We start from the raw sequence: 13,864 nt of genomic DNA on the forward strand, positions 1-13,864 counted from the left end.
CTTGTACAGCCTTGTTAAATCTCGAAGTTCACTACCGGGAGTTCCTTCTGTTTTTGCTTTTATGGCTGAAAATAGTGAGCCGAACATGGTCTCATGACATCGCATGCTGTTCCCCCTTTTCAAATTTCCTAGCCATCTCACGAACCCACTCCGAATCTGCCACAAGTAACTTAGGAGTAGCAACTCACAGTTTAGGCAGCTACAGTTGTCTTCGCTGCAGAACCTGAGCTCTGGAACTTTGTACGTGCATCATTATCCTTTGATTAATGACGTAACAGTTGCTTCTATGCTATAACAGTGGGTTCCTTTAACTCAGGTACCATGATCACGGATTCCCTCAAATAACCTACTTTGAGAAGCACTGCTCTAAGCACGTGGAACACATAATTGATTTCCCTGTCAACAAATTTAACAATGTTATTCATTTCTATCTGTGGCAGCATGGTTCCAGTATCAATTGTTTATGCGAGACTCAGCCTTCTGTGCAGGTGAGCTTCTTTGACAAGACTGGTGATGTCTCAGTGGCTACAGAGTACTTCATGTGATTTCTTGTTGCTGCAGACCTCATCAAGTGACCTCGAGAGACTATAGACGCCTTCGTGTGAGATCAGGGGACTCCAGACATCTGCAGGAGGGTTCAGGTGACTCCAGACGTCTCCAGGTGACTTCAGATGGCTTGACATGGCCCCAGACGTCTTCAGTTAACTTCGAGTAACTTCACGTGACTTCAGATGACTCCAGATGTCTTCAAGTGACTTCAGGTGACTCCAGATGTCTTCAAGTGACTTCAAAAGACTTCAAGTGACTCCAGATGTCTTCATGTGGCTCTAGACGTCTTCAGGTGACTTCGAGTAACTTCAGGTGACTTCGAGTGACTTCAGGTGACTCCAGATGTCTTCAAGTGACTTCAGATGACTCCAGATGTCTTCAAGTGACTTCAGGTGACTCCAGATGTCTTCGAGTGATTTCAGGTGACTCCAGATGTCTTCAAGTGACTTCAGGTGACTCCAGATGTCTTCATGTGGCTCAAGACGTCTTCAGCTGACTTCGAGTGACTTCAGGTGACTCCAGATGTCTTCAAGTGACTTCAGGAGACTTCAGGTGACTGTAGACGTGTACCAGTTTCTTCAGCTGACTAGCTACAGACCTTCGTGTACTTGTACAGCCTTGTTAAATCTCGAAGTTCACTACCGGGAGTTCCTTCTGCTTTTGTTTTTATGGCAGAAAATAGTGAGCCGAACATGGTCTCATGACATCGCATGCTGTTCCCCCTTTTCAAATTTTCTAGCCATATCACGAATCCACTCCGAATCTGCCACAAGTAACTTAGGAGTATCAACTCACAGTTTAGGCAGCTACAGTTGTCTTTGCTGCAGAACCTGAGCTCTGGAAGTTTGTACGTGCATCATTATCCTTTGATTATGACGTAACAGTTGCCTCTATGCTATAACAGTGGGTTCCTTTAGCTCAGGTACCATGATCACGGATTCCCCCAAATAACCTACTTTGAGAAGCACTGCTCTAAGCACATGGAACATATAATTGATTTCCCTGTCAAAATATTTAACAATGTTATTCATTTCTATCTGTGGCAGCATGGTTCCAGTATCAATTGTTTATGCGAGACTCAGCCTTCTGTGCAGGTGAGCTTCTTTGACATGACTGGTGATGTCTCAGTGGCTACAGAGTACTTCATGTGATTTCTTGTTGCTGCAGACCTCATCAAGTGACCTCGAGAGACTATAGACGCCTTCGTGTGAGATCAGGGGACTCCAGACATTTGCAGGAGGCTTCAGGTGACTCCAGACGTCTCCAGGTGACTTCAGATGGCTTGACATGGCCCCAGACGTCTTCAGTTAACTTCGAGTAACTTCACGTGACTTCAGATGACTCCAGATGTCTTCAAGTGACTTCAGGTGACTCCAGATGTCTTCAAGTGACTTCAGGTGACTCCAGATGTCTTCAAGTGACTTCAAAAGACTTCAAGTGACTCCAGATGTCTTCACGTGGCTCTAGACGTCTTCAGGTGACTTCGAGTGACTTCAGGTGAGTTCGAGTGACTTCAGGTGACTCCAGATGTCTTCAAGTGACTTCAGATGACTCCAGATGTCTTCAAGTGACTTCAGGTGACTCCAGATGTCTTCAAGTGATTTCAGGTGACTCCAGATGTCTTCAAGTGACTTCAGGTGACTCCAGATGTCTTCAAGTGACTTCAAAAGACTTAAGGTGACTCCAGATGTCTTCATGTGGCTCTAGACGTCTTCAGCTGACTTCGAGTGACTTCAGGTGACTCCAGATGTCTTCAAGTGACTTCAGGAGACTTCAGGTGACTGTAGACGTGTACCAGTTTCTTCAGCTGACTTGCTACAGACCTTCGTGTACTTGTACAGCCTTGTTAAATCTCGAAGTTCACTACCGGGAGTTCCTTCTGCTTTTGTTTTCATGGCAGAAAATAGTGAGCCGAACATGGTCTCATGACATCGCATGCTGTTCCCCCTTTTCAAATTTCCTAGCCATATCACGAACCCACTCCGAATCTGCCACAAGTAACTTAGGAGTATCAACTCACAGTTTAGGCAGCTACAGTTGTCTTCGCTGCAGAACCTGAGCTCTGGAAGTTTGTACGTGCATCACTATCCTTGGATTAATGACGTAACAGTTGCCTCTATGATATAACAGTGGGTTCCTTTAACTCAGGTACCATGATCACGGATTCCCCCAAATGACCTACTTTGAGAAGCACTGCTCTAAGCACATGGAACATATAATTCATTTCCCTGTCAACAAATTTAACAATGTTATTCATTTCTATCTGTGGCAGCATGGTTCCAGTATCAATTGTTTGTGCGAGACTAAGCCTTCAGTGCAGATGAGCTTCTTTGACATGACTGGTGATGTCTCAGTGGCTACAGAGGACTTCACGTGATTTCTTGTTGCTGCAGACCTCATCAAGTGACCTCGAGAGACTATAGACGCCTTCGTGTGAGATCAGTGGACTCCAGATATCTGCAGGAGGCTTCAGGTGACTCCAGCCCTCTCCAGGTGACTTCAGATGGCTTGACGTGGCCCCAGACGTCTTCAGTTAACTTCGAGTAACTTCACGTGACTTCAGATGACTCCAGATGTCTTCAAGTGACTTCAGGTGACTCCAGATGTCTTCAAGTGACTTCAAAAGACTTCAAGTGACTCCAGATGTCTTCATGTGGCTCTAGACGTCTTCAGCTGACTTCGAGTGACTTCAGGTGACTCCAAATGTCTTCAAGTGACTTCAGGAGACTTCAGTTGACTGTGGACGTGTACCAGTTTCTTCAGCTGACTTGCTACAGACCTTCGTGTACTTGTACAGCCTTGTTAAATCTCGAAGTTCACTACCGGGAGTTCCTTCTGTTTTTGCTTTTATGGCTGAAAATAGTGAGCCGAACATGGTCTCATTACATCGCATGCTGTTCCCCCTTTTCAAATTTCCTAGCCATGTCACGAACCCACTCCGAATCTGCCACAAGTAACTTAGGAGTAGCAACTCACAGTTTAGGCAGCTACAGTTGTCTTCGCTGTAGAACCTGAGCTCTGGAACTTTGTACGTGCATTACTATCCTTGGATTAATGACGTAACAGTTGCCTCTATGCTATAACAGTGGGTTCCTTTAACTCAGGTACAGGTAAAAGAAACAAAGAGAGAGACAGGACTCCACCACTTTGCCTCTCATATGTTTGAAATAGGGCGTCGACGAACGTTGAAAATTTAGGACATATGCTCTGGTCTCCCTTCAAATCCGCGTATTGATCTTTCGCCTTTGGGCCAGGATCTTTCGCGGTGGAGGGAGGCGAAAGGGAGCCGGTCCTTCGTATTTGGAGAAGGGCCCCTTGATAACGCGGTCCACCCCTGGGTGGGCCGTGTCTTTGAACGCGCGGCCAATAACAAGGTCGTCGGGGCAGTACCGCTTGCGGTGCTGTTCCGGGAAGATCTTTTCCTGATCTTTCGCCTTTTACTAAAGATTTTACTAAAGTACTGGCGTCTATACGCGCGTATTGATCTTTCGCCTTTTACTAAAGATCACCGTGGAGGGGGACAGCACAATGAGCTTCTAGACAATTTTTGATAGGCCTAACCCGTTTGGGGAAGGCTACATCATTCAATTCAAAGAGAAAACATGCGTTCAGGTCGGACGTGTCCTGACCAGCCACACCCCCAGCCCAAAACAGATAAAACAAATAGAGGAAAAGAAACAAAGAGAGACAGGACTCCACCACTTTGCCTCTCATATGTTTTAAATAGGGCGTCGACGAACGTGGAAAATTCAGGACATATGCTCTGGTCTCCCTTCAACTCCGCGTCTGCCGGTTTTGAAGGTCGATACGAGTTTCTTCTTCTGCGAAGTATTCAACTACGTCGTTACGCCAGGCCCGAGGATGGGTGCCGCAGGGTACCCTAGGGACTTGGCCAACCAGTTACGTCAAGATTTGACGTTTAGCGTTTACAGATCGTCTGATGTGCGGATCAAGCACGTCTTGGAGGCCACAGTTTCTGCTGTGACCCTGAAGAACCTGCGGGGCGTCCGTCCTGCCGGAAGTGGTCGCTTCTACATGACGCTGCGGACGATGGCTGCTGTGGAAACGTTGCGTGCTCTGGGAGCCCTTACGCTCGCCGGAAAGACCTACCCGGTGGTGTCCCTGGGGTCAACGACCAAGGTAGTGACAGTACTGAACCTGCCCATCGAGCTGCTGGAGGATGACGTCATCCGGACCTTCACGAGGTATGGTCGCGTCCTCAAGGTACACAACGAGACGTACCGTGAGTATCCCACGGTAGAGACGGGGGCACGGAAGGTGCTCATGGAAGTGACCAGCGAGGTGCCGAACTTTGTCACTATCCGGGGTTTTGAAGCCACGTGTTTGTACTCCGGCATGAGAAAGCTGTGTCGCCGCTGTGGGCACCAGGGCCACTTTGCCGCCGAGTGTGATACACCCCGATGCAAGAGGTGCGGGAGTTACGGACATGAGGCAACAAGCTGTGACGAAAAGTGCAAAAAGTGTGGCGGGGAGCACTGGACCAGCCGTTGTCGAATGGCTACCTACGCGAGCGTCGCCCACGACGTTAACATGAGCGACGTTGGGGAGGGCGGCGGTGACGGAGAAGAGGAGGGACGGCTTGCGAACTTTGTCGTCGAAGAGGATACGACACGAAGTGAAGCCGAAGGTGCACGTCAGCTACCTGATGAAGTCGTACCCCAAGACGCCTCGAGTGAGGAACAAGTCAGTGTGACGGCTCCTGCCATTGCAGAGCCGGTGGACGGAGTACAGGACCCTACACCTGATCCGGAAGAACGACAGGAGAACCCTGTTATTGAGGACCCTGCTGCCCCGGTTATGAAAGACCAGGCAGAAGAAGTCTTGGAAGAACCCGACCACCTCCAAAGAAGCCAAGGCTCCGACCTTCGCTCGTCATTGAGGAGGAAGTCGCCAAGGACTCCACGGCGAAGACAGGCGGTACGCTTGCTCAGGCTATGGAAATCGTTAACCAGACTGCGAAACGACCCCATTCATCAAGTACGTCCCAAGATTCTCTGCCGGCCCCTGGCTCCCATCATCTCCCAGGACGACCTAGTGCGGTTGGACGTCTTACCGGTCACGACGTGGAACGGAAGAAGCCGAAGGCAGACCCCTAGGTGCGGTTAATTTCCCTCCCTGCACACCTTTATGAAGATTTCAACGCTAAACGTTCGCGGTATTCGCCAGCATCGCAAGCAGAGAATGCTGGGATCATTATTGCAAGCATTAGAAGTCGGCGTGGCGTTTCTTCAAGAAACACACTTTGGGAGCATGAGAGAGGCTAAGGCCTTCGAAGAAAGAATTTCTGTGAGGGGCTTCTATAGTTTCGGAACGAGCAGATCTTGTGGCGTGGCAATTTTATTGTCATCTCGTTTTCAAGGCACAGTTGTAAAACATTCTTTCGACGTTCAAGGAAGGATTGTCACTGTAGACTTGTCGCTCCAAGGTCTGCTTTATCGTCTGGCATCTGTTTACGCTCCCACGGATTATCAAGAACGCAACTTTTTCTTCCGTACCGTCGACCCTTATCTGCTTGGAAGAAATAAATTTGATTGTCGGGGGGGGGGATTTTAACTGCGTCTTGGATGACGCAGCGGACAGAATTGGAGGTACGGTTCGGAACCAGCCTTGGAAGGCAAAAGAATTGCGACGCTTGGTTAACGCGTGCGACTTTTGTGACGCCTGGACACATTTGCACGGAAGCACACAAGGCTTTACTTTTTCTGCGGGTCAGCGTCAGGCACGATTGGACCGCTTTTATGTTTCAAAGTCATCCACCCAGACAATTACTGATTGCGTCGTAATCCAAGTAGGAACATCGGCAGAATTCTTTTCGGACCACAAGGCCGTGGTTCTCACAACAGGGGATCCAGCTGGTTTCGGCCCTCAACCGTCTCCGTGGCGACTCAACATATCACTGCTGGAGCGTCAAGAGGTTGTGGACGATGTTCGCCGCTACTTGGTGCAACGAGTGGGCGAACAGGAAAGGCCGCCTGACTGGTGGGACTCGGTGAAAGCCGGAACGAAGGACATCTTCCGAAAGTGGGGAAAAAAGCTGGCTGCTGACCACCGGCTGGAAATTCGGTTACCGCAGGTGGGACTTCGGGGCCTCTTGGAGGAAGGCTTGACTACAGAGGACGAGAAAGCGGCCTACAAAGAACTTCAAGATGAGCTGTCAGGACTGCTTGCGCGAAGATCACAAGGTTGGACTCCGTCTGCTCCGTCTACACGACGCTCAGGATTTTCACCAACACCACGGAGGTTCCTTACTGAGTTTCAGCGTTGTCCGGCAGTTCGGCTCGACGTACTCGTGCAGACAGATGGCACAAGGGTCCACAGCATTGAAGACCTTGTACACACGTGCAAGACGTATTATGAGGACCTTTACCGAAAGCAAGACGTTGACCCGGACGTGTGGCAGCAGTTGTGCCAGGATTTTTCATCGCTCTCTCCAGATCAGGCGGCGGACCTGGATTTTGACGTTACTGTTGGCGACCTCCTTCAAGCAGCGAAAGCCATGCCAAAGGGGAAGACTCCTGGATCCGATGGCCTGCCAGTAGAGTTCTATTTGCATTTTTTGGGACGTCCTTGGCGTGGCCTTGTGTGAGGTTTTTAGGGACAGCCTGGAAAGAGGGACCCTCCCAGACTCTACGCGCGGTGGACTTATAAAGCTCCTCTGCAAAGACACCAGCAGGAAAGAAGAGCTATCAGCCTGGCGACCCGTGACATTATTGAACACGGACTATAAGATCTTCGCCAAAGTGATGCAGTTACGCCTCAGTCGGGTAATGGATCTACTAATCTCTCCTGTCCAAGCCTGTGCGGTGCCAGGACGCGGAATTCAGCAGCACCTGTTCGCACTGAGGGACATTTGCTATTGGGCAGCTGACCGCAAGGCCACGGCGTTCCTCCTCACCATTGACCAGAGGAACGCGTTCGACAGAGTGAACCACGTCTTCTTGTGGTACGTGTTGCGGCGAGCTGGGCTCGGCGAGGACTTCCAGCGCTATGTGCAGGTGCTCTATGCGGAGGCGGAAAGCCGAGTGCTGGTAAACGGGCGGCCATCGACTGCGTTTAAGGTGGAAAGAGGCGTCCGTCAAGGATGCCCACTGTCTCCGCTCCTGTATGTTCTGGCATTCGAGACAGCGATTTGCAACCTGTCCAAAGGAGGCCTCGTACCTCGCCTACCGGTACCCGGAAGTCAACGGTTCCCAACCGTATTTGCATATGCGGACGACCTGACCGTGTGTCTACCTTCGGCCTCTTCAGTGCGACGGGTGTTGGGATGCCTCGAGTTGTACGAGCATGCCTCAGGTGCGGCGGTGAACACCCAAAAGTCCGCCATCATGCTACCCGGACCAGACTTCCCCTACACTGACGTTTGCGGTGTCCCCGTGAGGCAGTCCTGTCGTATCCTCGGCATCGTCTTCAACTGGAGAGGACCGCTTACTAGCAACTGGTCCACGGAGGTCAGACGAATGGAGGACCATTTGCGGGAGCTGGCTGAGCTCGAACTGGACTTTAGAGAACGCAGCGAAGTGGCCACACATCGCATCTGCAGTAAACTCTGGTTCATTGGCGCAGCTTTCCAACCTGCTGTTGTAACGGCACGCAGAGTCAATCGTCTCCTCTTCCGATTCTTCTGGAACGGAAAACCAGAGAGAGTGAAGCGGGCGGTCATGATGCGAACACCTGAGTTTGGCGGATGGCGGATCCCAGACATTCTGCTGTTTTGCGCCGCTCTGGGGCTTCACCTGCTCTTTCAGGTGCTTCGTGATCGACAGCACATCTCCCATGACCTCGCGTTGTTCTTCGCTGGTACAGCTGTGCGGGATTTTGGGGGCACCGTCGACCATACACGTCCACATGCAGATCGCCTTATGACATTTTACCGGATCATGAGGAAGTACTCCTCGATGCTGCGGAATGCCCTGCCTGAGGCCGACTTCACAACCTGGACGACGAGGCAACTTTACGAGGCCTTGTGTGACGTCAGGTTCCCCCTTCCCGTGGCCGCACCTACGCCGAACAGAAGCCGCATCGCGTGGAACATCCTAGAGGGCTCCCGAGTCGACGTTGCTTGGCAACATTCACACGCCGTGCTGCCTGTCCGCACGAGGCTTCAGCGCTTCGGGTTGGCGAGAACAAGCGACTGCCCTACGTGCGCCGGCATGGAAAACCACCATCATCTGTTTTATGCCTGCATCAATGCGGCCGCCATGTGGCGCAAGGTCGCCGACCTATATCGGCTACCTGCGGTGTCCTACGAAACGGTTCAGTACCTGGACCCGTCGCCTGTCCCAGAGCGCAAGGAGCCGGCCTTCTTTCTGCTGGTGGCTGAAGTTGTGTACCAGTTGTGGTGCTCCAGAACGAGGGCTCTTCACGGAAGCCAGAGCGAGAGCCTCGTGAAGATCATGCTCTCGTGTCGAATCTCTCTGAAGACGCGTCTTCAAGACGAACTGCGCATCCTCGGGTCTGTAAAGTTTCGTCGACGGTGGAAGAGCCACCACCAGCTGTTCGTCCTGGTGAACGGACACGTGATGGTGAAGTTGTGACTTGTTTTTCTTTGTTGTCTTTTTCGGAGTGTGAAAGACTATTGACAGACTTGTATTGAGTTGAACTCCTTTCCACACGGGAGAGGGGGTAGTCGTTAGTATGATGTCCGGGTGATTGTACTTTTTGTTTTTGTTGCTGTTGGCTTGTTGCTCCGGAGCAAAGTATCTTACAATGTCGGCCCCAAATGAGGGCGAGTCACCTTGTGTGTGTTTTTCATGTAACTGTTTATTACTTACAATACACTTTACTAAAGATCACCGTGGAGGGGGACAGCACAATGAGCTTCTAGACAATTTTTGATAGGCCTAACCCGTTTGGGGAAGGCTACATCACTCAATTCAAAGAGAAAACATGCGTCCAGCTAGGACGTGTCCTAGCCACACCCCGACCCCCAAAACAAGTCAAACAAGTGAAGGAAAAGAAAGAGAGAGGGACGGGACTCCACCACTTTGCCTCTCAAATGTTTTAAATAGGGCATAGGGCATTTCGCCTTTGTAAACGTCTACGTGCCTATAGATAATCAGGAAAGAAGTTTGTTCTTCGAGTCGTTAGATGGCTTCTTGGTTGGTTCCGGGGAAAGAATCCTGACCGGTGACTTTAATTGTGTACTTAATGAATGTGTTGACAGCACAGGGGGATCTTTAGTTAGCAGGCCATGGAAAGCTAAGGGGTTGAGGCGCTTAGTAAATGCTTACAATTTTGTTGATGCATGGGAACATGTGTATGGTTCAACGCGCGGTTTTACTTTTCATGCGCAAGGCCGAAGTGTGCGTTTAGACAGGTGCTATGTAAATCGTACTGTGACGCGTAACATTGTGGACTGTGAAGTAGCGCAACTTAATACTGGATCTGTTTATTTGAGTGACCATTGCATGCTGGCAGTCGAGTTTGCTTTTGTAGGCGGATTTGGGAGGCTTCCAAACCGGTGGCGACTGAACACTAGTCTGTTGTATGACGACGAAGTGGCAGACGATATTAGACGTATAATCAGTAGCCACGAAGCCAAAGAAATATGTTCGGTTGACTGGTGGGAGACGTTGAAGGGCGAAATAATTCACGCGTTTAAAAAGTGGGCGAAGCAACGTGCCCGGGAGCGGAGGGAAATGATCTATGCCATACGGTGGGGTCTGCGCAGTTTGCGCGGTTTGGGCCTAGAGACCGCAGCCCAACTAGAAGCATATAGGGAACTGCAAGAAGACTTAAGCGTATTGCTTCTGAAGTCGACGCCACCAGTGCAGAGACCGAATTACGCAGGGCAGGTAGTCATGACCTCTCGCGAGTTAAACACAGCGACGGTGAGAAGACGGCCCACAGCCTTGCAAGAAGTCTGTGGGTCTGATGGTGTCCTGCGTCAGACGCAAGACGAAATAGAGGAAGCGTGCGTGGACTTTTACCCTGAACTATACGCTCCAAAACACGTGGATAGGGACGCGTGGAAGCTGCTGGACAAACACTTACCGAAATTAGAGGGAGGAGGTGAAATATTTGAAAATGACTTCTCGGTGGAAGAGATTACAGAAGCAATGAAGGCATTGAGGTTGGGTAAGAGCCCGGGATCTGACGGTCTCCCACCAGAGGTTTACCGTGTATTTTGGAGGGAACTGGCGCTGCCGTTGACCACGGTTTTTCGTTTGTGCCTGAGAGAAGGAAGTTTACCGCAATCCCTTAGAGTCGGGGTCATCAAATTGTTATGTAAAGATGAAAATAGGAGGACCGAGTTAAGGGCTTGGCGACCGGTGACCCTGTTAAATACAGTGTAGCGGATTATAAAATACTCGCAAAGGCAATGCAGCTGAGATTAAGTCAAGCGATGGACTGTTTGCTGTCGCCGGCTCAGGCCTCTGCTGTTAAGGGAAGGAGCGTGCACTCGCACTTGATGGCATTGCGAGACATGATTGGTTACTACCAGCAGAGACAGGGCTCTCTTCTTCTGGCCAGTTTTGACCAGGAGAAGGCGTTCGATAGGGTCGCACATGAATATATGTTCCATGTGCTGGAGAGAATTGGTCTTCCTTTGGTATTCAGGCGGTTTGTTGGGTTGCTGTATACGGACATAAGCAGCGTCATCGAAATTAATGGCAAGTTGAGCAGAAGATTCTCAGTCCTGTCAGGGGTTCGCCAAGGCTGCCCGATCTCACCCTTATTGTATGCCCTGTGCTTTGAGCCGTTTGTCAGGCTTGTGGCAAGCAGTGCCGCCATCCCGAAGGCGTTCACACCAGGAAGTGTTGGCTTGTCCACGGTGTTTGCATACGCCGATGACATGACGCTGTGCACGACAAGGCCGTCGGCGATCGGGGAGGCTCTGAGGCTCATGGAGGTATACGCTGCGGGCTCAGGCGCACGCCTTAATAAGGAAAAGTCAGCAGTCATGAAAGTGAATCTCCCAGGAAGTCAAGTGCAGATAGCCGGCATACCCGTCGTGCAGCAAATGAAGGTGCTTGGCATCGTCTTTACGGCGGAGGGCGTGGCACCCAGGACATGGACTGAGATTCAGAAAAGTCTTGATGCTGTCAAAGAGAAATACGAGGGGATCAGCACAGGGTATAGAGGAAGACGCGATATAATCAGAAATGAAATGTGTTCAGCCATTTGGTACGCGGGCACATGCACTCTTCCTACGAGAGTGGTGGAAAAGAAGCTGACTCGTACAATGATGTCCGTTCTTTGGCAGGGGAGGCCTGAGAAAGTAAAAAGGGTTGTAATTCAGGGACCAGCTGAGTGCGGGGGGTTTAGCATTTTTAATATCAGGCTAATGTGTGTGGCCTTGGCCATCACTCAGACGTGTAGGGCTTTGGAGGACGGGGATCATGTTGCCAAGTCCTTGGCTCTGTATAGTATGGGAACGTTGTGTACTCTTTTTGGTGTGCCAATCAATCACTTGTTGCCCAGAGCCGAGACACCCGGCCGATTTTATGTAGAACTTGCTAAGTACGTACGAATTTTGCAAAGGGTGCTGCCAAGTGACAACATCAGGTTCCTGACGACGAAGAAAATCTATGAGACGTTGTTCTATGAATGTAAGAAGGACGAGATCACCACGCATGTTGCCGAAACGAGAGGGTTATTACTGTCCACCTATTTAGATGATGACCGCGCGGATGTCGCCTGGGAAATGTCCCACAATGTATTACCGGTGGCAACAAGGCTGTATCGTTTTCGTTTTCGTGCATCTAGCGATTGTGCGACATGTGGTGGTGTAGAGAACCACAAACACATTTTTTATGATTGTATAATGGCAGCTGCAATGTGGCGAAAAATGGCGGATTTGTTTGCGTTGCCTGTTATTCAGTATACTACAGTGCACGTGTTTGACCCTGTGCCAGTGGGACGAGGGCAGGTTCCATCATTTTGCCTACTTTTAAATGAGATAAAATTTCAGTTGTGGTCCTCAAGAAACAGAAAATTGTACGGGGGCACGAACGAGTCCCTGCGAGTTGTGACGTTTTACGTGAGGCTGTCCTTGCACAGGAAGCTCCAACACGAGTTGGACGTTGTCGGGGAGGCAGCCTTTAAGAAACGGTGGAAATCCCACTGGAGAGTTTTTATACGACAGCAAGGGAAAGTGCTGATCAAATGTTGAGTGGGGTAGGATGCGGAGCGACAGTTGTTTCTGTTGGACTGGTCGCTTCTGGGAAACCAGAAGTCTGGGATGGGGTCACACCACGTGCAATGTACGAATGTGGATAGCGCTTCAAGTGTTAAGTTCTGGGTTTTGTGAGTAGGCTCTGGAGGGACTGGGTTTTGGTGGTGATGGTAGTTTGGTAGTTTTGGATGGTAGTTTTTGACAATAAAGTTCGCCTTTTACTAAAGATCACCGTGGAGGGGGACAGCACAATGAGCTTCTAGACAATTTTTGATAGGCCTAACCCGTTTGGGGAAGGCTACATCCGGCCACACCCCGACCCCCAAAACAAGTCAAACAAGTGAAGGAAAAGAAAGAGAGAGAGACGGGACTCCACCACTTTGCCTCTCAAATGTTTTAAATAGGGCATCGACGAACGTTGAAAATTCAGGACATATGCTCTGGTCTCCCTTCAAATCCGCGTATTGATCTTTCGCCTTTTACTAAAGATCACCGTGGAGGGGGACAGCACAATGAGCTTCTAGACAATTTTTGATAGGCCTAACCCGTTTGGGGAAGGCTACATCATTCAATTCGAAGAGAAAACATGCGTCCAGGTCGGACGTGTCCTGACCGGCCACACCCCGACCCCCAAAACAAGTCAAACAAGTGAAGGAAAAGAAAGAGAGAGAGACGGGACTCCACCACTTTGCCTCTCAAATGTTTTAAATAGGGCATCGACGAACGTTGAAAATTCAGGACATATGCTCTGGTCTCCCTTCAAATCCGCGTATTGATCTTTCGCCTTTTACTAAAGATCACCGTGGAGGGGGACAGCACAATGAGCTTCTAGACAATTTTTGATAGGCCTAACCCGTTTGGGGAAGGCTACATCATTCAATTCGAAGAGAAAACATGTGTCCAGGTCGGACGTGTCCTGACCGGCCACACCCCGACCCCCAAAACAAGTCAAACAAGTGAAGGAAAAGAAAGAGAGAGAGACGGGACTCCACCACTTTGCCTCTCAAATGTTTTAAATAGGGCATCGACGAACGTTGAAAATTCAGGACATATGCTCTGGTCTCCCTTCAAATCCGCGTATTGATCTTTCGCCTTTTACTAAAGATCACCGTGGAGGGGGACAGCACAATGAGCTTCTAGACAATTTTTGATAGGCCTAACCCGTTTGGGGAAGGC

General features: G+C 50.0%; 4 non-coding genes across 4 annotated transcripts; all 4 read left to right on the forward strand.

Moving 5' to 3' along the window:
• The first annotated feature begins 4,004 nt into the window (after positions 1-4,004).
• LOC135379607 (U5 spliceosomal RNA) lies at positions 4,005-4,122 on the forward strand. Its single transcript, XR_010419089.1, has one exon. It is a non-coding gene; the product is annotated as a U5 spliceosomal RNA (small nuclear RNA).
• A 9,001-nt stretch (positions 4,123-13,123) lies between these two features.
• Positions 13,124-13,245, forward strand: LOC135379921 (U5 spliceosomal RNA). Its single transcript, XR_010419368.1, has one exon. It is a non-coding gene; the product is annotated as a U5 spliceosomal RNA (small nuclear RNA).
• Positions 13,246-13,431: 186 nt separating this feature from the next.
• Positions 13,432-13,553, forward strand: LOC135379922 (U5 spliceosomal RNA). The gene has a single exon (XR_010419369.1). It is a non-coding gene; the product is annotated as a U5 spliceosomal RNA (small nuclear RNA).
• A 186-nt stretch (positions 13,554-13,739) lies between these two features.
• On the forward strand, positions 13,740-13,861 carry LOC135379924 (U5 spliceosomal RNA). The gene has a single exon (XR_010419370.1). It is a non-coding gene; the product is annotated as a U5 spliceosomal RNA (small nuclear RNA).
• Positions 13,862-13,864: the final 3 nt, after the last annotated feature.

This window comes from Ornithodoros turicata, chromosome 1 (genome assembly GCF_037126465.1).
Source record: "Ornithodoros turicata isolate Travis chromosome 1, ASM3712646v1, whole genome shotgun sequence".
Lineage (NCBI taxonomy): Eukaryota > Metazoa > Arthropoda > Arachnida > Ixodida > Argasidae > Ornithodoros > Ornithodoros turicata.